The following is a 26,926-nucleotide window of genomic DNA, read 5'->3' as shown; positions in this document are numbered from 1 at the left end:
GGGTCTGACAAACTAGTTTTCCTACCATCACCTGATAGCAGAAAGAAGCAAGCTGCTGGGCTGCTCAAAGGCCGCCATTGGGGCATCGGGTAAGGGGTGCCTAGGGGCAAGGAAAGAGATCCCTTCTTCCCCAGGCCGAGGGGGCGGAAGATGCTCCATGTTCTTTTTGGGGTTGTGCTTTCCAGCAGAAGGAAGGTTGGGATGAAATACGGTCATTTTTGCTAAATCCTGCCCATGAAAGGACGCCGCCTTCCAGACAAGTTCGAAAGTTCGCCATCTGAACACATCGCGACAATACTGCACCCTTCTGGCTCCCGTCCTTCCGCCTGCGAGCCTCCCAGAATAGCCTTGGGCGAACGAGAGGTGCCCTTCTCCCCACCCCCCCAACCTGAAAGCCACGAAACTGCACGGGAGCCGCTGGGTGTGCCGGTGCACGCATCCTTTTATCCCTCTGCACACGGATTGTGCAGGGACCATATACTCTGCTGCCGCCGCCGCCGCCTTGCTGCTTTGCCTGGCTACCCTGGCTCTCTCTCTCTCCCCCATCCTTCCCTCCCTCCCTCCGCCAGCCCTTGCGGTGCCGCCCCCCGACCCACCGCATCTAGTCCGGCGAAGGGGCTGCCGCAGCTCCCTCGCTCGAGTCTCCACCGCCCCCTCCGCCCCTCCTCCATCCCTTCTTTCTGCGGGCGCCCTCTAGTGACCTGACTTCAGCTTCCAGCACCAGCTCCCGCGGCCAGCCGGCAAGGGAGGCAACAGTCGCGGAGCGCAACCAGCCGCTTGTCCTTCTCCCAGAGTCGGCTTCTTCGGCGTCTCTCTTCTTCAGGTAAGGAACGGGCAATATGGGCAGACAGAAGAGCGACCGCTGCTGCTGCGCCTTCCGGCTGAGCAGGGAGGCTGCTGCTGGATATGATCGGGGGCTGGAGGGGAAAAGGGAGGAAAAGTGGGGGCTTGGTTGCATATGGGTGGCGGGGTGACGGAGGGGGCTTCTCCGCCATGGAAAGAAAGGAGAAAAGGTGCAGGAGCAGACAAGCTATACGGGTTAGGTGGGTGGAAAGAGGAGATCCTGGGGGTGGCGGAGGAAAGAAGAATGGAGTTGGTGAAGGGGGCTGTTATGGCATGCAGGTGGACCGGGGAAGGAGGAGCTGAGGCATGCGATGGGGTGCAGCTGGAAGATCAGGGTAGAGGTCTGGATCCAGGCCGGGGAGGCAGGCACCGGTGGGGCCCTAATATGGATCCAGAGTGAGGTGGGGAAAATGAGAGGGGAAGGTCCCTGGGATAGAGAAGCAAAAGAAATCAAGGCGGAATAGAGAGATCGAGGACATGCATGGGATGCAGTAGGAGGAAGGGACCAAGTTTGGGGGGCAGCAGGTGTTTTAATTTGCATTTTGGAGGGAGAGGGTCATGCACAGCAGCTGCACTGGACTGGGGCCCTTCTGCTGGCAGGGGAAAAAAGGAGAGGCCAGGTATGGGGGCAGCACGTTTTTGACTCTATGGGGGTTCCCTCATCCACACACCCTTGCCTGGCGGAGGGTGTAATTAGGAGGCGGCTGGCAGGGCTCAGCACGTCAGGGCGCAGACAATGGGCCAGCCTCCCGGGGCGGCTGTTGTGCCAACACGCTGCTAATGTGATTAGGGGCACATATCGCAGCCAGCACCGGCCTCCTGTGTGCCAGTGAGCGTGCAAGAGGAGGGGAGGCAACAGCTTGGAAAGAGAGATGGCGGTGGGGAGGGGGAGCAACGCCAGAGAAGGCCGTGCCTCCTTTCTCAAACGAGAGCCTTGAGTACTTTGGAAAGAATGAGGTATCTTCCAAGGGGAATGAGTGAACCCCAAAGGGAAAGAGCTAGCTGTGTGCGCGCAGACTTGCCGATATGCCTCAGCATGGCATAAGCAGATGGGCTGATTCTGTAACAGACATAGAACAGTACAATACATATTAATATACTACACTTACCAGGAGATCACATTTCCTTCTGACATTGGGCATGAAATGTGTCTATCAACAGCCTTTCCAGTGGAAGGTTTGTAACACCATTGTGCTTCACATTTGGTTTGTGTACACATTAAAAGTGCAAGTGTGATAGAACAGCTGTTTGTCTGTGTGAAATAAATAGAATTCTAGTAGCACCCTTTGTGCTTGTATGTGTGTGAGGGTTACAGTGCCTCAGCTCAGCTCTGTCCCGCCTCAGCTTAAAGATATGCAAAAATTACATGTATGCAGATAAGTGAGTGCATTCCCGGTACTGTGTATTTGGGTACAGGCAGCAAAAAATAAAGTTTATTCCATAATAATTTTTTTATTCAACTTCAGTGAAAAAAATGGGCTGCGAATATGACAGTGATGCACCTACAGAACATAATTTATCATGCATTTCTCCTGCTGAGGAAATATAAGTTTCTTTACCAAACAATATCTTGTTGGAAATTTATCACATATTAATATAATATTACCATTATGTGTGGACTACTATCCTTTTTAGGTTGGTATGCAAATACTTTTTTTTCTCACTTTCAATTACGATGATTCTTAGAATAAGAATGCCTGGGTAAGTCTCTACAGTTTTCTCAGCAAGGTATTCAGAAATCGTTTGCCATTGTCTCCTTCCTAAAGCTGAGAGAAAGTGACTTGGCCCAAGGTGATCCAGCTGACTTCCTGTGCAAGGCGGTGTAGAACTCAGGCTCTCACAATTTTTAGCATGCCTTAGCCACTAAACCAAGTTAACTCTCTCAGACTATGCAAATATATCTTTGTATATGTTTGTGGATGAGTTGCGTGATGTGCCAGCCTGAGGAAAATAAGGCATGCCTTCTACTAACATTTCTTGATAGTGTATCTCATCTATACAAATGTGTGGAAGAGGATCAGGCCTAACTTGGGATAGATATTTTTGTTTAAAGGTAAAGGTAAAAGTTCCCCTCACACATATGTGCTAGTCGTTCCCGACTCTAGGGGGCGGTGCTCATCTCCGTTTCAAAGCCGAAGAGACAGTGCTGCCCTAAGATGTCTCTGTGGTGATGTGGCCACCAGGACTAAACGCCGAAGGCACACCGAACACTGTTATCTTCCCACCAAAGGTGGTTCCTGTTTTTCTACTTGCATTTTTATGTGCTTTTGAACTGCTAGGTTGGCAGCAGCTGGGACAAGTAACAGGAGCTCACTCCATTACGCGGTGCTAGGGATTCGAACCGCCGAACTGCCAACCTTTCTGATCAACAAGCTCAGCATCTTAGCCGCTGAGCCACCGTGTCCCATATTTTCCCATATTTCCCTCTTAAAAAACAAGGCTTTCTAAAGAAGTCAAGAAATGTTTTTCAGTCAAAAAAAATCTGTAATTACTTTCCCCCCATAATTTAATTTTTAATCTTAGCCACTTTAAGGAAGCCGCCTGCCAGGTTGAAGCCCATTGATGACACTCTGAAACCCAGTCAAATCCAATCCTATATTTGCTTACACCTAATAGACAAAATCTTGACAAAAACTAAAGCTATAGTCTTCTAATCTACTAGATATATCCTGAGAAATTCTAAACCAGTGGTCCCCAGCCTTTCCACTCTACAGACTACGGGCAGTGGTGGGTGGGTGTGCTTTGCATGTGCAGCATAATCCTGAACATGTGCAAATGAACCTTCGCATACTTGCCCACTGCTTGCACAGCCCGGTTCCACAAAGGGCCATGGCCCAGGAGTTTGGGACTCCTTTTCTAGAGCCCTCATCCAATTTGGGACTGCACAGTCCCTTAATTTAGGCCTCTCTCTGGGAGAGCATTGTGTTGCAAAAACGTCCCCGCTGATCCTGCAGGTGCCGATTCCCTCACACTTTCTGCAGTTTGGCCTCTGCAGTTGTTGAACTACTATTATCCTCATACCATGCGCCTTGCTGATTATGAGAGGTTAGGATCATCAGCTTCTCCCATCTTTAAACACTGAGCGTTTGTTTTACTTACTATTAAGCCTTGCTTCCACTTTCCCTTCTTTCTAAAAATTCTGAGATTCCTGGTTGAAATCTATTCATCTCTGAAAGTATTTAGTGTCTTAAAAATCTGCTCCCTCTCTCTCGGGCCCCCTGCAATTTTTATTAAATGATTTGAATGAGCACTCTGCAGAAATTAGAAGGACAGTTACAATGGTCCCATCATTTATCTCAAACTCTGCCCTAACTTTCAATTTGGTCTAGTGATTAAGGCCCCAGGCTAGAACATAGAAGCCTCTGAGTGCAAGTCTTGCCTTAGTCATAAAAGCCTCCTGGGTGATTTTGGGTCAGTAACTCATCTCAGCCCAACCCCCCCTAACAGAATTGTTTTGGGGAAAATAGGTAGAAATGTTGGATATATTCACTTCCTTATTTGTAAAAATAAACAATAAAGGAGAGATATAAAGACATAAAATAAAAACAAAGAGGCCAGTTAATAATTTTATTTTTTTTAAAAACCTTCCTTTAAGGTTATAGAAAAACTTTGCAGGATAGTATTCTTCATATTGGCAGCAACAAGACATCTTATCGACCCGACATGGCTGTGGATACAACAGGGCTGGGTCATGTTACTTGCAGATGGCAGCGCAGAAAGACAAGCAGGCAACTGCAAGTTGGGAGGGAAAAAGGCAGGAATTCCTAGTTACCTAGGTAGGATTGGGACCATGTGAGTTATTTATGGATTTATCAAACAGATTTATATGACTGCCTGTCTATCTAAAGGAACTCTGGGTAATGAACAAAAATAAGAACACAATACAATTGGTTTTTTTTTATTAAAAAAAAAAGAAAAAGAAAAATAGCATTGAGGCCTGATACAACTCATATTTGTAAATCAACTACCCCACGCCAGTTAGTTTTTGGCCTTGAGGAATGCAATATCCAGTTCAGTCACTGTGGTACCTACTCAGTTAAGACAGGGTATAACCATCATGGAGGAAATCTACACTTTGTACCCCAATGAGAGCCCATGATGTGACTGTGGTGCACTGGAACAAACTATAACATGTATAGTTCAAGAACGTCTCCTCAGGAAATTTCAAGGTACCTGGAATGATCTCCTCGCAGCCACACCAGAAGCAGTCAGATGGTTAGCTTCCTTAGATAACAAATGACAACATCGATCCCATTGCAATTGTATGGCTCCATATTATGGGGATTTTGTTATGGTTTTATCTTAATTTAATATTTCATCTCCTGCATTATATTGTCCACATATTATTCACATGTGTGTGTTTGCTGATGGTTTGTTTAAATAGTAATATGATAAACAAACAAACAAACAAACAAACATGACAGCTCTGTCAACATCATGGCCCTAGGGCCTCTAGGGGGGAGGGGGCACTGCCACAGAGTTATAGTGCAGGCTGTTCAGTGATGGAATTGCTGGTACTGAAAGAACAGCCAACAGGCCAGATGTTGGTCAATTTATGCCTGACATAACTTTGTAAAAAGAAGATGGTGCATGTGACATGCTGCAAAATTTGGCAATGGGGAGGTGGCTATTCAGCCCATCTTGCTGAATCAGACCCTGCATTTCTGCTTGAATTGCACCTTTAATGACAAGAATGATGGACCCCTGAGGCCTCAACATATGATTTTAGGTCTACATCAGGCTGCCCAAACCATTTTTTGTGGCTGGCAGAGATTTATGATCTCAGTTGTTGAAAGTGGATGGTGTTTTTTGCTGCCATTTTCAAATTAAAAACAAAATGTATCATACATTTAAAAATATACTTTAGTTAATTGTTAATTAACAAAAACCCCTCCCAAAGCAAGACCCTTGCAAAAATCCTGGTTAAACACACTTTGTGTTACTTTCCTACTCAATTCTACCATTACCCATTCCCTAATGTGCAAGTCTTAGCCATCCAAAAGTTTCCTGGTCTTGATCTACAATAGTGAAGGCTGGGTATCCAGGCCCACAGTGGAGAGTACAGCTCATTAAATATTAGAAATAGTGGTTGATTAATATATAGGCGAATCAAACTGGTCAGTCCTGAAGGAGATCAACCCTGACTGCTCTTTAGAAGACCAGATCCTGAAGATGAAACTCAAATACTTTGGCCACCTAATGAGAAGGAAGGACTCACTGGGGAAGAACCTAATGCTAGGAAAGATTGAGGGCAAAAGAAGAAGGAGACAACAGAGAATGAGGTGGCTGGATGGAGTCACCGAAGCAATAGGTACGAGCTTAAATGGACTCTGGGGGATGACAGAGGACAGGAAGGCCTGGAGGAACATTGTTCATAGGGTCATGATGGGTCGGACATGACTTGCCGACTAACAACAACAATAATATCTAGGAATAGGATTCAGCCATAGTATTTGGGTGGCACACATAGTTATAAAAGGTAGCCATCCTATTCCTCATCAGTGAAAGTAGGAGTGAAAGTGAAGGTCAAAGCTCTCCTTTCCACCCCCTATCTTCCTGCAATGCATATTTTACATGATGGGTTAGCAGGAAGAGGACGGAAGCGTTTTTTAGATCAGCCTTCCCCAATCAAGTGCTTTCCCAGATGTGTTGATTTGTAAGTCCCATCACTGCAGCCACAGATCATGCTTGCTGAAGAAGATGGGATGAGACAATTTATCTGAAGATTTCCCTGGGTGTGTGGTTGCCTTCAGTCAGCAACTTAGTCTAGATTTCCTGTGTGTGCTTTCAGATGTAGAACCTGCTTTATCAAATGTACTAACGGATTAATGGGATTCTCATGGCAGACAGGTAGAGAACAAGACCAATGCGATGTAATTTTTGTATGAATTCCTCTTGTCTGATTCTATTTGTATTTTCTAAACTATGGTTTGGTGCCTGCCTTTGCATTCTAGAAAGATAAAAACGGCCTCTTTCTTTTTTCTTTCTTTCCTTTTAACCTTTATATCCAGCTGATGGGTATCCACATGGCTAGGAGTTGAATTACGAGAGAGATAGTGACAAAACCTAGGGCTTCGCTCAATAAAAAGAGCAAGAGGACCTCCGAATGCACAAGGACTGGTTTATATGTTTCCTTACTGATCTTATTGAAAACCCACAATCAAAAAGAAGTAACCGGGATGACAGTTTGCCCAAAATGCAGTTACTACTGTCCTAGATACAATACAATACAGTGCCTATCAATCAGTAGTATAGAATAAACGGCCTAAGTGGGACACAACTCTGTTGGATAAATTGAACAATAACCCATGAAACAGAGAACAGGAGGAGGGCAGAGCAATCAGTCTCCAGACAATATCCTAAGGCAAAAGATGAGGTGGTGTTTCTGTAGGTCCCTATTGTAATTGGAAGAGCTTCTGGAAGTTTTGGGCTCAGGAACCAAAATATAATGAAATAATGTTTTGCAGTGAGTTCACACACACTCATTATCTTCAAGGTATTTCTTGGAGGGAAAAACTGCTCCAAGTAACAAATACTGCTTCTGCATCATATAGCTTTTAGTCATTAATTTACAGTTCCAGCAGGAAAAAAATATGGTAAATGGCATGATTGAAATTCTTACATCCTGAAAGCTTAAGTATAATGTTTGGGAAAGATTCCTTCAATGAAAAAGTGAGCTTTTTGTTTCTGTCTTGATGGAAGTCAGGTTCTTTGACATTAGTGGGAGGGGGGACTTAAATGTTTTTAAAAAGAAAACAATTTGTTTATTATCTAACTTGATTTATTTGAGGATTACATTTAGCTTTGAGAACTTTAACAAGGGTTAGTACTTGCTGAAAACTGAGTGAAGATATTTCATCGCAGGACATATGATTGGCCACCAGACTTGATGGCTATAAAAAGGAAGAGAGAGAAATCCAAGGGGGATCCATCTCTTGCTTTAAACCTGCAGCTGGGTAAAATTGTCATTTTTAGAGGAAATACATCTTAGTGCACCAATTGCTGGGAACTCTCTCTCTCTCGAGACACCTGGTTGCTTACTTGCAGGAAAATTTGAGAAGTTGGACCAATTTTGGTCTGCTCCAGCAAAACATCTCTTATGTGAGAAGCCATAAATGTTCTGGATTATAATGTACAAACATTATGGCTTGGTGAGAAAAATAAGAGATGAAAAAGAAGCAAGGTGATATCCTATTAATAAGCAGAATTCCTGACTTCTTTATAGTAGAACCCCAATGAGTCATGCTCTTCTCCTCCCCCACCCCCAGTATGCACAGCCAAATGGCCATCATGGTCAATGCAGCAGCAGTATATGGTACCTAGCTTCATTTTCAGTTGTTGCCTTGTGTAAACTACAAGGCCCTCAGACTTACAATATAATACAATACAGAATTGGAAGGGACCTTGGAGGTCTTCTACTCCAACCCCCTGCCTAGGCAGGAAACCCTATACCGTTTCAGACAGATGGCTATCCAACATCTTCTTAAAGACTTGCATAGTGCCTACAATTAGACCTACTGTTCAGTACACATTAAGTCATAGTGTGAGTTATAACTTTTTCTTCATTCTATGTTTGCAATGTTGCTTGCAGTATTGGAGAATATGCTCTTTTCATATAGAAATTGGAAATCGTCTTGATAATGTTTCAGGGTTTTCACATCACCCTCTGCTTTTCCTTCTTCCTTCAGGCATGGAGTTCCAGTGGGGTGGAGATCTCCCCCCCCACACACACACCATATGCTTCTCATCTACATAGGGGTAGCACTAATAGCTCAGATCCATCTTCCTGGAGGTTCCCTTCAAAATCCCTTTTCTCTTGTTCCTCCTCCTCATCTCCCTTACACAGCACAGTGACTCATTCCATGCGGGGGTGACAAATGGCAAGTGATTGAAGAGGCGGTATTGACATGATGCATGAGCCAGAGAACTGAAATCTCCCTTTCACTGACACAGATAAATGCACCTGCACATGCACACTTGGCTTAATGGTAGGGCTTCCTTTTTCATGCATAATATTCAACTGGAATCCTGGGCAGCCTCATCCAAAAGGATAGAGAACATTCCACAGGTGTGTCCAAAGCCAATGGTGGCTAATGCATTTGTAGCATATCCCATTTTAGCTGCACATCACTAGGAAGAAAGAGAGTCTTCTCTAAGAACAATGTGTGTTTCACACTCAATGCAAAAGTGTGTTGCTCCAACTCTGTTATCATGAGAGTTTGCTGAGTGAAGGTCAAAAAGACTACAAAATGAAAATGTTGTTTAGAAACTGAGCATTAAGTGTTTGTGGCAGCTGCTCAGGTTTGTCAAGAAAGCTTTTTATTAAGGTAATCCAAAGATACACTCAAGAGGAGCAGCACATAGCTGTACCCTGCCTATTTGTACTTTATGTACAAATAAAGTACAAACACTTAAGATAATTTGCAGTGCAATAAGCATGTCAAGAAACAGAAGTAAGGAAATATGCAACAGATTGACAAACTGAGCTAACAATTACAGGAGATGAATAAGAGAAAGTAAGCAGGAACAACTCAACTGTGTGTGAATTTGTACTCAACTACCACTGAAAACATACCAGTCTGCTAGATACCCTGATCTGAAAATCATTCTCTGATAGGTTGACTGGATTCTGTAACATGTATGGATACCCAATGCTGCTCTGTGTTTTGTCAAATACTGCATGCTTAGGATAGTGCCATTCTTCCTAATATGAATGCTATTGTTTGAATTATTTATAGCAGGCAGAGATATATATTAGACGTCGTTACCAAGATATTATGGGTAGTCCTCAACTTACAAAAGTTCATTTAGTGGCTGTTCAAAGTTACATTAGCACTGAAAAAGGTGGCCTTTGATTGTTTTCCACACAACCTTTGCAGCATGCCCATGATCATGTGATCAAAATTCAGATGCTTGGCAACTGACGCATACTTATAACCGTTGCTGTGTCATAAGATCAGGTGATCACCTTTTGCAATCTTTTGACAAGCAAAATCAACGGGAATGCTAGATTCACTTAAAACTCATGTCACTAACTTATCAACTGTAATGATTTACTTAACAAGTGTGGCAAGGAAGGTCGTAAAATGGGGGCAAAACTCACTTAACAAATGTCTTACTTAGCAACACAAATATGGAACTCAATTGTGGTCCTGTATATGTGCCAGTGAAAACAGTTCATATTTTCATGGACACAGAAAGTGTTGTGTGTGTGTGTAGGGGTGTGTGTGTCCACCGGACACCATCACTGATGTAATGGATATGGGAGAGACCTGTTTTAAAATTCTCATTCAGCTTTAAGTCTGACCCAGAAGAGTTCTTGCCCTCACTTCCTGTACCCTTGAAATGACAATACTGATGATTTTATTGAGTATTGCTGATAACAACAAGGCAAATCTTGTTGGGAGAAAACTAATACATCAGGTATTAGAAGCAATTTCAAAAGGGATGATTATAATAAAAGAGAACATCAGGATCCAAATGCCAAAAATTGTGCAATAAAAACCAGAACGGATATGGATGTTTGCCAACAACAACAGCTCTTATTATTCTGTCTATCTACCTTTGAAATTATCTTGCATCATTGAAAGAGGCGAATTCCAGGAAAATAGGTACATGCCTGTTTTGGTATAAAGAAGGAGATGGTTAAGTAAATACATTCTGTTCTCAGCAGAAACCTATTGCTTCTTCATTTAAAAAAATATGTTTATGTCATAACCTTTTATTATTTGTTCTGTTTGGTGAAGGTATATCCGTCTGTTGAATAAAAGGAACTCTGGAATTGAATAGGATAGCATTCTAATCATTGTGTGTTAACAACAAGAGAGTTATTTGATGCTGCTATTTGCCACCCATGTGTGTGCTACAATGAAGCTAGAATCTTTCACATAAGCCTCCTCAATGTGTTGCTTCTCTGATGTGATGCTGTACATAGTGCTACTTCAAAATTTAGAATTATTCATTAAATATATTGGTTTTAAGAAGTTTGCAAGTGTCCTTCCAATAGGCAATTTATCTTTTGGTCAGAAGATGAAATATAAAAAAGATTAGAATATTTTTAATTATTTTGTCCACTTTAATGGACAAACACAAATAAAAACATATGTTATCACTGCCATACTTAACCAATGCTATTGTGTACTGAGCAAAAGGCTACCTTGGTCCAAACTATGTATTCTTGCTAAAGCTCAGTAAAATTGGCACATAAACAGAAGAATTTGTAACAGAATGAAGTTGAGTTCTTTGTGTGTAACTTTGGTGCAAGACAACAGGCCAAGGGCCTAAGTCTGATGCACCAACAATTACAGTCGCAAAAATTCATGGAACCAGACCAAATTAAATGTAACTTAAATTAATTTGAATTTAATATTATTTTAATACAAGTGTACCTATATGCTTTTATTTTTCCATTTTGTTACATTAAATACTTAAATACTCATCAATAACTTTTGGTTATCTCAAAGCTTTGGTAGACCATATACAACCTTCAGCTGCGAGTTGGATGCATCTGCTTTCGCTCATGCATGTAATGCTGTTGGCCAACTAATAGGCTATTTGGAGAGCACACGGGCTGAACTCATCTTCTGTTGCATTCAGGAAACATTGCTGAGAAAGAGGAAATTAGAATAAGAGTAAGGTTGAAGAAAAGGAACAAAGGGAAATAGACAACTGCATGTAACTAGCTAATCTTTTCTGCGTTGTGTGGCTGATTTGGAGCTGGGAGGAATTTACTCTTGATTTTAAGGCTCCACAAGTGAGCCCTGCAACAAAATGTTGTCTATGTCCTTTCTAAGAGGCCTGCTCAAATTTTTTGAGAAGGCTGGTTGTGCTCTTCTTCCATATAGCCATTTATGTTTCATTGGTTTTATTGTAATTTCTTTGTTTTGATAATTGTGAGCTACCCAGAGTAATTGAGAGTTGGGCAGCATGCAAGTTTAATAAATTATTATTATGGTTCATTGCATAGTCAGTCAGCTGTTTCAACTGGATTTAGCTTTCTCCGTATTCCTTTTTCAGCAAATATGTAATATACTACTGAACAATCAAGTCTCAAGCTGGACAATTTTTTGTGAGGGGTGTGTGTGTGTGTTGCAGAAAATTAAGGGGCTCAGACTTCGGGATCAGGAGAAGTGGCTTTATTGATTGATATCAAGGTTCAGACCAAGCTATGCAAGACAGCCATTTGAACATATGAACAATAACTTATAGAAAAGACAGATCTTATATATCTTTCAAAAGCAGCAGAACACAGGAATGTAATATGTTTCTGTTACTAAATATCTTGCCTAAGCTTTTCCAGAAACTTTCTGTGGCTAGCTTGTACTCTTGTGGTTAGGCTTTTAACATTTCCTGTTCTTGTACATATCTTAAAAGCAAGTCTCTATTCCTTCTTTCTGTCACGTCTTACTTTTATATCCTGATTCACTTTATGTCCTGCCTCATTCCCCCCTTTAAGACTCTATTTTTAGATACAATTGAGTCTTACCTATTATAGTATCTTAGATTATGACATTTGGCATAACATAATCAGTTCAAGTTAATGATATATAACACCAATAATAAATAAATATATATATATTTATATTTATATTAGATTTTTACAACCCCTGGTAAGCCCCAATTATGGGAGGAAGCTAACTGCTTCCATCATCTGTCAATCGGCTCGTCACAAGAGTCCATCACGACAGAAACCCAATATTTTTACTGTTGCCTTTGTTATATTTGTGTTTTTTATTTATGCTGATAAATAAATAAAGGGAGACTAGTATAGATCTATTTCAAGCCATACCCTGGCTAGCTGATGAGAGCTAAATAGCTTGAAATAGATCTATACTAGTCTCCCTTTATTTATTTATCAGCATAAATAAAAAACATATATATATATATATATATGTTGTATTTGTGCTGATAAATAAATAAAGGGAGACTAGTATAGATCTATTTCAAGCTATTTAGCTCTCATCAGCTAGCCATACCCTTAACTGGGATTCGAACCTGGGCTATATTACATATTAGGCAGTTGTGTTAACCACTAAGCCACAAGGTTCTCCTCCTTTATCAGCTGAGCCAGGGAAATAGGTATGTATTTAGTGTCACAACCCCTGGTATGCCCAAATATAGGAGGAAGGCCACTGCTTCCTATCTGGATGGTCTCTTGTGATGAGCTGATAGACAGAGATAGGAAGCAGTGGCCTTCCTCCCATATTTGGTCATACCAGGGGTTGTGACACTAAATACATACATACATACATACATACATACATACATACATACATACATACATACATACATACATTCTCAGACCTCATCCTACCAGGATACATGTTCCAGTTCAGTTAGAAGGTAAGCATACATACGTATTTTTCCCACATAAGAACACTCCATTTTCTCCTACACACACCTATCTTCATGGAAAAGTCATGGGCCAGGAAGTTCTTTTCATTAGTCCAAACACCCAAGGTCCCTCCCATGAATATGCCAGTAAGCAGTTGTAATGGAGTTTCTTGCTTATGGTCCTTTTGCTTATCCCTTCAAAGTGATAATGGGAACTGGTATTTCCAGGGGAAAATAGATCACATAATCCTGTTGAGGATCGAATTGAGAGCCAAAATGGGAATCGGGCTGGCTGAAATGGCCTTGGGCACTTTTCATATGTCAAATTCCCTCCCAACGGGTAGTTCTTAGAGGGGGCAGAGGCGAGAAGGTGACCTTCTGTTGCAAGAGGTTGTGGGCAGAAGGAGAAATACTGCAGGTTAGTTTTACGTCCATAAGTGTCTGTCTAGGGCTAAGGTATAATTCTGATGGTCATTGCTTTTCTGCCAGTGACCCTACAGAAATGCCAGGTTCCTGATACTGTTTGATGCACAAGGAGGGTAGTCCTAGGATTTCCACACCAATGGCTATAGGGCCAACAATGGGGAGGAGGCTCATCCCCAGCCTTTTTACTGCATTGTAAAAGTCACCTTGTAACCCTGGTTTCTGCCGCTTTGGTTCTCCATCTACCACCCTTCTCAAGGACCACCGTGGCCCTGGTATTTACCCAAAGGCCTGGCTCTACTGGAACTGCATGGTAAGATGATGGAGCAGCAGACAAGCACAACCAGCATTTTTGACCTAGTGCAGGGTCAGATTGATTAATTAGACTGATCTAGTTCAAAGGGTTATGGAGTGCTAATTCTGTACCACTTTTTTGCAAGCAATTTTGTTCAGCCCATCATTTTTATAAGCCTTAATAAAACTCCTTGTATTTATATAGTTCCCTTCTCTTAATTGTCTCAGAGGCCCATTCTCGCTTTGTTCCATTCATGTTTTACCTGGATTGTTGGGCGTTTGTCCTTAGGGTTTGGGATTGGTTTAGGTTCATGGTACCATCCCCACCGAGAGATGAGACACCAGTGGTGGGAGCAAGCTGGCTCCAATCCCTCGTCCGTCGTCTCCAGGAACCCCATACCCCAGGCCCTGATCTTGTCCTGTTCTTTGGGATTCTCAACATCCTGGAGCCTCTCTCAAGGGCAAGAGGGGGTCACTCGGGCATTCTCACAACATTGGGAACTACTGTTCAGGATGTTATCACTCAGTAGGCCCTTTGCCAATAACAGCCAAACTCACAAAAAGTTCATAATTGTCCCTTACACAGAACCTATCCAATCACAATTCCCTTAATATACAAAATCACCATGTCAGGAAGAAGATTGGGATTGTATATGATCTGGGAAAGGGCAATATCAGTCTTAGATGTCCCACAGAACCATCTCTTATTTGTTAAATACAATGTCCACAATCCCAGGATGAGTACTACACTACAGAGAGCCCACTCCCAGATTTCCTCAAACATAAGTGTCTCCAGGAGTTTCGTACTACCCTTTGTCACAGTCAATGATTTTAGCCTCAGAACCTGTCTTTCTTGGGAGGGGACAATTCCAAAAGAATGAATATCCCATACAACAAATGACAATAAGGGCAAGCACACTCACTAAAGCAATAGATAGTGCAGTTATGGCTATGTATGCTTGACTTTCCATGCCCTGACAGGTGGCCAGGTTTCCTAACACATTTTACATCTAACAAATGGAACGTCGTCTTCTTCCTCCAAATCTTCGGCTGTATGTAGAGGATCAGCTTCCAGGGGGTGCCTACCAGTAAGGCCTCTTCTGCCCTGTATGTAGTTTGCCTGTTGCTGGTAGGACAGTTATAGGGGCGCTTCTTCAAGCATACCACTAAAGGACAGGCTTCATCCTGGTCTGCCTCCCAATACTCATCAGTAGCTGGCTTAACTCGAGTCCAGTGAATCCAAGACTTGGATTCCAACATTCTTATTGCAGGTGGAGAACACATGACCACAGTATATGGCCCGGTTCACCCACAAAACCGCGCCCGACTAAACCGCGCCCGACTAAACCGCATCGCTGATGTCATCAACAGGGCGACAACAGCGTGGAGACAGAAGCACGCTGTAAACCCTAAACCTAAAATTAACCCCTAAACCTAACCCCCCTAAACCTAATCCTAAACCTAACCCTTAACCTAACCCTAACCCTAAACCTAACCCTAAACCTAAACCTAAACCTAACCTTAATCCTAACCCTTAACCTAACCCTAAACCTAACCCTAACCCTTAACCTAACCCTAACCCTTAACCTAACCCTAAAGCTAACCCTTACCTTAAGTTGAATCGGCTTGCTTTCAAAGCGCTATTTAAAGCGCCCTTCTTTCTCCGCGCTGGCTGTTGTCGCCCTGTTGATGACGTGAGCGACGCGGTTTAATTGGGCACGGTTTAGTCTAACGCGGTTTTGACGGGTCACGATATAGCCCTTACACCTAAGTTTCCATTTCTCTTCTTTCCAGTGTTTTATCCATACTCTGTCTCCCACCCGGATATTATGACTAGAAGTGCTCAGAAATGGTGGACTGAGGGACACACAGTATTGTTGGATTTCTTGCATTTGCTTATTTAATTCTCCCACCATTTGATTCACCCATGAGGTCTCTATTTGACCTAGGTCCCTTACGTGATTTTTCAAGTTAGTAGTTATGACCGGGAGTCTTCCAAATATCATTTCAAAAGGAGATAACCAAATTCCCTTTCGTGGAGGCATCGCACAGACCAAAGTGCCAACGGCAATGCATTCACACATTTAAGGTGAGTTTCAAGACACACCTTTGTCCTTAAATAGGATTCTAGTCACTTCATGTGCCTGTTTTGTCTTGGTGGGAAACATTCAGGCCACCCAGTATAATTGCACACTATGACTACCATTGCCTTATATAGTCCACACTTGGGCATGTCTGTGAAATCAATAACTAATGAATCCATAGGGGAATATCCCTTGGGCTGACTTCCTAGCGGAAGTCTAAGTCCTTGTCTTGGATTAACTTGAGCACATAGTGAGTGAAGGCGATTAATGTAAGCAATGCGCTGAAGTGCTTCTGCTAATGCACTCTTGCCCATATGTGTTGTTGAGTGAGAGTCTTTTACTACTGGCCAGGTTAAGTTGGCTGGTACAAAAATTCTTCCATCTGGGAGTACATACCATTCTCCCTGTTTATGTCTCTTCAAATCTACAGTTGCCTGGAGTTCTTTTGCTTTAGAATATCTGGGGCTCAGTCCCCTTGGCATTTCCAATGCTACGTAAGCTGTCATGTCAGGGTAGCTCTGATCATCTCGGGTTGCTGACAGCCTTGCTTCTCTGTCAGCTGATTTTCCCTTTTCTGCTGGATCTGAGCATCCAGCTTGGAGATTGTGCAGATCCCCCATATGGAATCTTTAATTCCCTTGGGCAAGCACACTAGTTGCGCTTCTTTTCCTCTGCTGTTAAGAGTCCCCTCTCTCTATAAACTGTGGCATGGACATGTAATGTGAGGAATGCAATTTAGAATCAATCCAAATGTATATACTTTCATTCTGTGCCCTTTCTAGTGCTCGTATTAAAGCCCACAACTCTGCTACTTGAGCACTAGTGCTCTTTATTTCTAGTACTCCACGAATTGCATGACTAGTAAATATAGTAATTGGCTGCAAAAAGGACATGCTTCTAATCTGGATCTCTCTATAATTAGGAATTTGATTTTTCCAATTATATAAATCAGCCATTGAGAATGGAGCATATACCCACACCTTACAACTGGCAATAAAATTTCCGTTAGGGGCAATTGGAGTTATGTCTCAACTGCTCCCTTGGACCGGGTTTGTGGTCCAGTTGATCTGTGCCCTCGGGAACCTTTTTGGTTTTCTTCCTCCTGGCTCCACCTAATGTGACCGTTTGTTCTTTCTAATCAATATCTGATTCCACCTTTTGTCTCCTTGGGTCTCCTATCCCTTCAATATCAACCACTTCATGTCAAAGATACACAGGTGGAGGGCACTGATGCCAGACTCTCTCTGTCTCTCTGTCTCTCTCTCTCTGTCTCTCTCCCTCCCTCCCTCTCTCTCTCTCTCTCTCTCTAAACACTTAAACATATCAACAAAGACAAACGTGCAAGTTAAAACAATACAGGAACTAAATGTTCCATTGAGACTCTCCTTTTTCTTTTTCTTTTCTTCTTCTTTCTTTTCTTTCCTTTCCTCCTGGAGGCTTGTTACCCATCCTGGTAACTGGCTATATCTCAGGGTTTTCCTAAGAGTGTTGTATTCTGTCCTCCCAGGACTACACACCTTACAACTCTTTTTTCCCCCTGTCCTCCTTAAGTACTAGATTGTTAATACTTGTCTCTGCTCTGGGATATTTGGTGTCTTCTCTTTTCTAGTTTGGATCTCCCAGACAATGCTGGCATATTTTTAAAGATCCAAACTCTTCTATATCTATCTTTAGATCTCCCAGCGAGCGCTGGCATATTTTTAAAGATGTATAGAGACGTTTGTTCACACATTGTTTGCATTTGATCAGGTTTCTAGCTTGGATCACCCATTCAGGCTTTAACTTTTTATTACCTGCTCTTAAGCATTTGGTAATATGGTCTTGAATTGCTTGTGCAATGGGGTGAGGACTACACACCTTACAACTTTTTTTCCCTGATGGAGACGAATAGGCACTGCCAAAGACTTTATTTGAATGACTAATGGTGTATGGTGACCTGCAAGTTGTTAAGGATTATCTTCTGCCCATAATCACTCCACTTCAAACTCCTGCCAGGTATAGAGGACTCAAACTTCTTGGACCCCATTTTCACAGAATTGGCCTTAGGGTCTCCATATTATCACTAAAACCTTTCTTAAAATTTCTCAATATGCATTGAAGAGGTGTCTGAGGAACACTTCCTCCACCACTCATGTTCTAAGACAATGCCACTGACCTACGGTGCCGGATCTTCCAACGCTCACCAAGAGGAACTGCAATGGCTTAACCACCCACACAACTCTTGGGTCACGTTAGGATGCACCGATCCTGGACTCAGGGGGGGTTATCAGGCCCCCTCTTCCACTCTCAAACGAGTGGGGCTACAATTCCCACAATACTTGCCTGCAGGCATCTTCTCAGCCGGCATTGTTTATTGACTTGTCCTGATCCCGTTCGAGTTCTTGGATCGGTGTCCACTGAGTACCCCAGGGGGTCATCTGCCTCCTTCCAGAGAAATTCTCTGTGGCGCCTGAAGGTTGGGCAAGACAGCTTCGATTGGACACCGGTTGCTCCGTGCCGTCCTCAGTGAAATATCGCTCCAAGTCCCATCTGGGTCTCCACAAATGTTGCAGAAAATTAAGGGGCTCAGACTTCGGGATTAGGAGAAGTGGCTTTATTGATATCAAGGTTCAGACCAAGCTATGCAAGACAGCAATTTGAACATCTGAACAACTTGTACATGTCTTAAAGGCAAATCTTTATTCCTTCTTTCTGTCACGTCTTACTTTTATATCCTGATTCACTTTATGTCCAGCCTCATGTTAGTTCCACTCCAGGGCCAGATGGCAAGAATTGTCAGGGCCCTGGTCTCAGGCTGTTGTTGCTAAATGCCAGGTCTGTGGTTCATAAAGCTCCCCTCATCCGGGACCTAATAGTAGACGAGGGGGCAGACCTGGCATGTATTACTGAAACCTGGCTGGGCCCAGAGGGAGGGGTCCCCCTCACTGAAATGTGCCCAGAGGGATTTCAGGTGCTCCACCAGCTGCGACCCTAGGAAAGGGGTGGGAGTGGCTGTCATCGTCCGAAGGTCATTAGTTCCTCGTAGGATCCCTGCTCCAGAGCTTGTCGGGTATGAGTCCTTGTTGTTGAAGTTGGACCTTGGGGGTCAAGTGGGCTTGCTGTTAACGTACCTACCTCCCAACAGCATTGCAACAGCCCTCCCTTCGCTCCTCGAGTCAGTAGCCGAGCTGGCGGTAGAGTTCCCCAGGCTTATGGTGCTGGGAGACTTCAACCTGCCTACGCTTGGTGAGCGCTCTGATGGGGCGCAGGAGTTCATAGCTTCCATGACAGCCATGGACTTGACCCAAGTAATCCGGGGTTCGACTCATTCAGCGGGTCGCACACTTGACCTCGTATTCCTCTTGGAGCAGTGGAGGCGTGATCTAGAATTGAGGGGTATTAAGATCCTGCCCTTGTCATGGTCTGATCACTTCCTACTGAGGCTTGACTTTCGGAGACCAATCCCCCACTGTAGGGAGGAGGAACCAATTAGATGGTTCCACCCCAGATGCCTGATGGACCCTAATGGGATTTCAGACGGCGGTTGGAGTGATACCTGACACTCTCGTCCACAGTCCGGTCGAGTCCTTAGTCGCTGTCTGGAATGCAGCGGCTGGATCCAGATGATAATTAACACCTCTCTCCGGGAGGGATCCTTCCCGCTCCTCTTAAAGGATGCGGTGGTGAGACCCCTCCTGAAGAAACCGTCTCTGGACCCAGCCATTTTGAGCAACTATCATCTGGTCTCCAACCTCCCCTTTGTAGGGAAGGTTGTTGAGAAAGTGGTGGCCTCTCAACTCCGACGGTCCTTGGATGAAACCGATTATCTGGATCCCTTTCAGTCCGGTTTCAGGCCTGGCTATAGCACGGAAACTGCTTTGGTCATGCTGATCGATGATCTCTGGCGAGCCAGGGATAGGGGTCAGTCCTCTATCCTAGTGCTCCTTGACCTCTCAGCGGCCTTCGATACCATCGACCATGGTATTCTTCTGCACTGGTTACGAGAGGTGGGAGTGGGAGGCACCGTTCTTCGGTGGTTCTCCTCCTACCTCTCGGACAGGTCGTAGTCGGTGTTGGTCGGAGGACAGAGGTCGACCCCGAGGCCCCTCAATTATGGGGTGCCGCAGGGCTCGGTCCTGTCCCCCCTCCTATTTAACATCTACATGAAGCTGCTGGGTGAGATCATACGGCGGCATGGAATTAAATACCACCAATACGTGGACGGTACACAATTGTATCTGTCCACCCTGTGCCAACTCAGTGAAGCAGTAGAAGTGATGGGCCAGTGCCTGGAGGCTGTCAGGGTCTGGATGGGAACGAACAAGCTTGCACTCAATCCCAACAAGACCGAATGGCTATTGATGTTCCCTCCCAAAGATTGGCTAATTATTCCATCTCTCAGTCTGGGAGGTGAAATTATACGCCCCTCAGAGAGGGTTCGCAATTTGGGAGTCCTCCTGGATCCACAGCTGACTTTAGATCACCAATTATCAGCTGTGACCAGGGGGGTCTTTGCCCAGGTTCGCCTGGTGCACCAATTGCGACCCTATCTGGACCGGGAGGCACTTCAGATAGTCACTCACGCCCTCGTGACCTCAAGACTGGACTACTGTAATGCACTTTACATGGGGCTGCCCTTGAAAAGTGTTCGAAGACTTCAGCTAGTCCAGAATGCAGCCGCGCGAGTGATTGTGGGTGCACCTAGGTACACCTACATTACACCTATCCTCCACGAGCTGCACTGGCTGCCCATTGGTCTCTGGACTCGCTTCAAGGTGCTAGTTGTTACTTATAAAGCCCTACATAGCATTGGACCTGGGTACTGAGAGACCTCCTCCTGCCAATTACCTCCCAAAGACCAATTCAATCGCACAGGCTTGGCCTTCTCTGTTGCTGCTCCGGCCCTCTGGAACGAGCTCCCCGTGGAGATCCGGACCCTTACTACCCTCTCGGCCTTCCGTAAAGCTACTAAGTCCTGGCTGTTCCGGCAGGCTGGGGGCTGTTAAAGCACCCAGCCCCGTCTTAATTGTGACTGTTGTGGATTTTAAAATTGTTTGTATTGTCTTATTTATTCCCTCCCCTGTTTATTGTGAGCCACCCGAAGTCCTTCGGGAGTGGGCGGCATACAAAACCAATAAACTCTAACTCTAAACTCTATGTCTATGTATGTATATGAGGCTACTTCTGATTCTAGATATCCACAAATATAAAGTGATCATGTTTCAACTCTTTCTGTTTTGCTGTGATAAATATAAGTTCATGTGCCATCGTATTGGATACAAATTGGCCTTGCTATGCAAGTGTTATATACGTTTTTGATAGAAACTAAAGACATGTTCTATTAGTAAATGTAAATGAACCATTGTTTTTTACCCAATGCAACGTGACACTTTTATTCTGAAATGTCACAGATTGAATAGCTACAAGAATCATTCAACAACTCATGCATCAAATTGACGTATAATATTCAAGAACTATATAACAAATGCAACACACTAAAAGCTTTTAAATTATAGCTTAAGTATATAACAAAAAATATTTCTAAAACTTCTCTCTCAGCTTGAGAAATTGGGGTTGAAACTAAGATTTAAATTGAATTTTTACATTGCACCATGCCATAATTTCTTCAATCATGGGTGATTAAATAAATCACAATAAGAAAGGCTCAAATAATCTCAGGACACTGTATTGTGAGTGGGAACTTGTACCAATTTTTATGTTGTACATAAAAGCATGTACCGTATGTATACACACAAACACACACGTACACACACACACACACACACACACATGCACAGAGGGAGGGAGGGGGAGGGAAGGGAAGGGAGAGAAGTTTTTGTAGGGTCTAATTCAGGGATGAGCAACTATGACCCCTTTACAGTCGGCTGTCTCAGGAATTCTAGGAATGGAAGTCCACAGGTCATAAAGGGCCATAGTTGCCCATCTTTGGTCTATTTCATCTTTTCTTTTTACTGTACACTGATAACTTGTTGGTATTCCATTATGCCCTTAATAGAATTAGAGATGCATAGTTTTTATTGTTTCTACTTTGTATTTTTCTACATTATAATTTCCTTGATGATTGTTCATTTCCTGTCTACCTTTCTTATGCTACATGAATCTTCAGAGGCAGAATATTTTCTTATGTAAGAGAAAGGCTTTGGGAGGAAAATGTTATAGAATCTTCCTTGAAGCTGAACCTTTGCAACCTCAGGTGGGGGATCAGTTCTCATGATCCTCCAATCATCAAGGCTAATAAGGAGGATGGAAATCTGTTCAGACATACCTGGAGAATATTTGCTGCAAGTGGTACATTTGCTCCAGGATCAGAAAGAGCATTTATTGAGCAGTAATTGCTGTACAACTTCTCATGGCCTTCTTAGTTCCCTTGAGATCACTGATTAACCCCTTTGGGAATCGGGATGTTGGCCTCCAAAGGCGTTTAGTCTAATCAGCAGGGCTTTTATCAAATAGCCTATTAATCCGACCCCACCAGAGAATTCAATTCCTTTTATGTGAGTTTTGCCAGCCCATTTACTGTCTTCTTCAAATGACCGTAGTGTCATCCAGATCGGGGGCGGATCTTTCTTTTCAAAGAACCATGGAAGAGCTCCAGCTGACAACTGCATCATTTCTTTCTTTCGTTCAAGAATCAATGAACTGTCCTTCCACATCAGCTCTCGGGATAGCCTAAAGTGGGAACACACAAAGTTGGCATCACATAGAGGATGTGTGGAATGTGTCCCAAGCAGCACATGTGTGGGACGAGAGAAAAGCAGATGAGTTAAAATCACATTTTTCTTAAACCCCTTCTTTTTGTATAAATTCCATTCCTTTTTATTTTAGCCAAGGTAAAAGAATTATATTTAATTTTTTAACTTATTGAAAATTCCTTAGCAACTGAGGAAGGGGTAGAACGCCAAACTCAAACCTTGAGAGATCTGCCAGTTGTGCACCTGTGGCTTAAAAACTGGAGGTGAAGTGCCCTTGCTTGCTGGTATTGTACTGCAGGATGAAAAGAGCATCCATTGAAATTGGGGGGCACTGCTAATTACCATTGCCTCCATATTTCAAGAGTGTCACCCTCGCTCTTTGAAACAGCCTCCCCCTGAGAGCCTCTTGGCCCTGACTCTGCATGCCTGTTGAAAGGCACTAAGGCAGGGGTGAAATTCAGCAGGTTCTGACAGGTTCTGGAGAACTGGTAACGAAAATTTTCAGGAGTTTGGAGAAAATACTACCTCTGGCTGGCCCCAGAGTGGGTGGGAATGGAGATTTTGCAGTATCCTTGCCCTGCCACACCCACCAAGCCACACACAGAACTGGTAGTAAATATTTTTGAATTTCCCCACTGCGTTAAGGCCATGTTTCTCAACCTCAGCGACTTTAATATGTCTGAATTTAAGAACTGCCTTGCTTGACAATGGAAATTCTGGCCTCAATTGTGATTGTAAGTTGAGTACAAATGTGCAAATCATTAAAATCCCATTGGCTTCAACATGTTAAGACAGTTTTACCATTCAGTGGTTTTTCCCCCCCTTAAAAGTAACTTTCAAAATTATAGTCTTTTTTTTTAAAAAAGATGTTGTTAATTTTATATGCCTTCTTTATATGTTTCTAATATTTTCTCCTGAGAAGTAATTTTTAATCAGACTTACCTTATATATTGGTTTTATTTTTATCACATGAATTTTATGAGAATTAAAAATTCTCATAAAAATTTATACAATAAAATTTATTCCATGCAAATTCTCTTTTTAAATGTAACTGGTGTTGCCTGTGTACGATTTGTTTTAGTCACATTTTTGTGGATTTTTGATGGAGGTGAGAATAAAAGCTAGCAGATTTTATTTGATTTTAACATTTAATGTGAAATAAGATGAGGACAGAATGCTAAGATTCACCTTCAACAATATTTATGATTTTTAAAAAAATACTTAATGCAATACTTAACAAATTACTATTTCAGTTTGTCTATAATTTTAAATCTTATTTAAAATGTACAGCAGCTCAATAAAACATTGAGTGGCAATGTGTCAGGGGTAATTATTTCTGAATCCTTTTTCCTATACCCCTTTTAGCCATCATTTCCTAAGAATTAGCTTGCAAAGTTTAATAGTAACATTTCTGGCTAGGTTTTTTCAGAGTGGATTCTGTAGGTGCTACTCTACCCACTTCTTCACAACAGCCAAGGCAATGGCTATTTTATCACTGCCACAAACAGCCAAATAAGAATTTTCACCCATATCTCCTTAGTTTGCCTATAGTGTAGAACAACCCACAGCCCTTCCTTAGACGACTGTCTTGCATCCAACCCATGGATGTGGCTTATGAGGCAGGAGACACGTTCAACAAACCTCAACATGCTCTCTTTATAAAAATGTGCACTTTGATCCACACAAGCCTGTCAGAATTCATTTTCTCCTGTCAGATGCTTTATGAAGTAGATTTGGTGCTCTTCTGCATGACCTGTTAACTCTGGGCAGGCAGGATTTTTGTGATCTCAAAAAGAGGGCTAGAAAGATAGAGGCATTGATATGTTTTGGCATTTCCCAGTATGATATATTTGTGGCAATCTAGCTTGGTTTAGCAATATCATAGGATGCTGCTTTTAAGCTTATAATACTTGGCGGGGTCCACACATTTGCAAAGCCATAATGAAGTTATCATATACCAGCCTGGTACTCATCTGCCTAACTCAATATTGTTTACTCTAATTGGCAGTTGCTTTTGATAGGCTCATGCAGAGGACTTTCCAATCATGAGTATTATTGCAGTATTGCTTCCAGCAGTGTTAAACAAATTGCTTCTCATAATCGTCCTTTGATTTTGCTGAGTGGGGGAATTGTCCAAGATTGAACCCCAGATACTCAAGGAAAGTTGATATAGCAAGTAAAATAAATTCAGTTCCAGTGAATGATGATCAGTCCTCTGTGATGTTTTTGTTGTCATAAGGGGCCCATGAAGGTTTGAAGAAATATTATGGTTTAAATCTTGAGTTGAATCTTGAGGGTCCATGGCCATAGTCCTTGGTGTTTAAAGGGAATCCATGGTGAAGAAAAGGTTGGGAAACACTGGTTTAATGCTTTGAAAACAGCAGATGCTCAATTTGCTAATATGCACCTATACTTGCTTAAGCACCATGAGTGTGTAAATTAGGCCGCATAGGTTCTATTCTATCCCCCAAAGCAAGAAAGCATACATATTTGATGAGACTTTATTTGAATTTATATCTGCACAAGTACAATGTGACATCCTGAAATCACACATGAGTTTTCTTGGCTATATCAATTGGGAGAGATAGCTGTCTGTTTCACATACATATTTCTGTATTTTCTACCCTTCTGTTAAGCATTGTTCCTGAGCAGGTGAGCTGTTGTATGATTTGTATGATTTAGGCCTTGGACTGACAGCCATCCAATATGATTACAGTAGTGCTTTTTTCAACCTAGCCTGAGCACATGCAATATAATGTAATAGTTAAGGAACTGGAGCGGTACTAGAGACACCCAGGTTCTAATCCATCTTCAAATACAAAAGCTCCCTGAATAGGTTTGGGCCAGTGACCATCTCAGTCTACCTCACAGGGTTTTTATTGTGGAGAGGAGGAGGAGGAGGAGGAGGAAGAGGAAGAGGAAGAGGAGGAAAAGGAAGAAGAAGAAGGAAGAAAGAAGAAGGAAGGAGTGTTGTTTATGCTTCTTTAAGCCAGGATATAATAAATAACTATACCTTTCGCACTTTTCTGGCAGCTTCTTCGGACATATGGGGAATGACAACTGATGTCAATGTGTGTCTGAATGAAGATTTAATTCAGCAAGTAAACAAAAATTGTAAACCTAAACTTATTTCCAGAATACTGAGTCTTCAAGTAAAGAATAATAAATACAGTAGTTGGGATGTCCTAAAGAGCTGGTGAAGCATAAGTAAGTTCAGATAGTGGCAATGTTATGTTACTAGCCAGAATGAGGGGATAGACAGTGTTGTAATTAAAATAATTGTGTAAAGGTTAGCTGCTCTGCAAATTAATTAGCTACTCTATGAGGTCAGGTCCTATGATAACTGTGACATGATTTTGCTGACCAAAGAAAGTGCCTTGTAACCAACACTTCTACCTGATATTTCTCACATTTATTAAACACTACTCTTGAAGTAGTATTTAGCTGTGATGGCTAATCATTGTTGGCTATTATTCAAACAAACTATCAGAGAAGTCATCAGAATGATAACATCAACAAACTGGTCACTGTGGACAGCTTACATCAAGATTATTTTTAAAATAAGGATGAAACTGCTTCATTAGATCAGGAGCAGTTTGTTTCTTTTCATCTATGGATAACAAACGAAATGACATTTAGGCACTGTGAATTATCTCCATATCAGAATGTGATAATATATAATACTTGAATGTTTATTTCTTTAGGTGACAATGATGTAAAAATGGACAAAGAATGATCACTTTAGATGGACGGTATAGAACAATGGCAGTCAGGCATGAAAGATACAATTGATGGGGGGGAGGTGGAGGGAGAGAGAGGAGAGAGAGAGGAGTTACACTACTCAACCCTTAATACTTATTATTCTGAGCAGGAACACTGGTATCTCCAGCAAGGATGCAGCAATAACAGATGGAAGAAGCTGCAGCAGAATTCAGAGGAGGAGAGAATTGAGGAACTAAAGGTCCTCTTTTCTTTTCCCCTTTGGATGACTTGCTATTCTGTTAGGGAACAGGAGAATCCTATTATTAGCCATTCTTAGGCTGACTCCTGCCTTTCTAGAAGAAACTTTGAGGAAAGAGAAAAAGGAAGAAATATCCGTCATAGTCTCCATTCAGTCAGTCTCTAATTTGGTCTGATGCAAAATTAATTAATTAATTAATTAGAATTAAATTGCAAGTACTTTCCTTCTATGATCTGAAATACATGTAAAAGCAGTGTTCTGATGGCTATTCTATTTGAGAAAAGTTCAAGTGATTG

The 26,926-nt window shown here is 42.5% G+C and overlaps 1 protein-coding gene across 2 annotated transcripts in view; it reads left to right on the top strand.

The window, feature by feature from the left end:
• The first annotated feature begins 579 nt into the window (after nt 1–579).
• The window catches only part of SYT3 (synaptotagmin 3), a 55,280-nt gene continuing 28,933 nt past the window's right edge, over nt 580–26,926 (top strand). Inside the window, exon 1 of one of the 2 annotated variants that reach the window (XM_087713685.1) lies at nt 580–823. The gene's annotated coding sequence lies outside the window, so the exon portion shown is untranslated. The remainder of the gene's footprint in view (nt 824–26,926) is intronic. The other variant, XM_087713684.1, reaches the window with a different exon arrangement.

The sequence above is a fragment of the Thamnophis sirtalis genome, unplaced genomic scaffold, assembly GCF_051295495.1.
Source record: "Thamnophis sirtalis isolate CommonGarterSnake01/CBP01778 unplaced genomic scaffold, rThaSir2_p1.2 scaffold_4, whole genome shotgun sequence".
In the NCBI taxonomy this organism is placed as follows: domain Eukaryota; kingdom Metazoa; phylum Chordata; class Lepidosauria; order Squamata; family Natricidae; genus Thamnophis; species Thamnophis sirtalis.
This window is presented reverse-complemented; position numbering and strand designations above follow the sequence as displayed.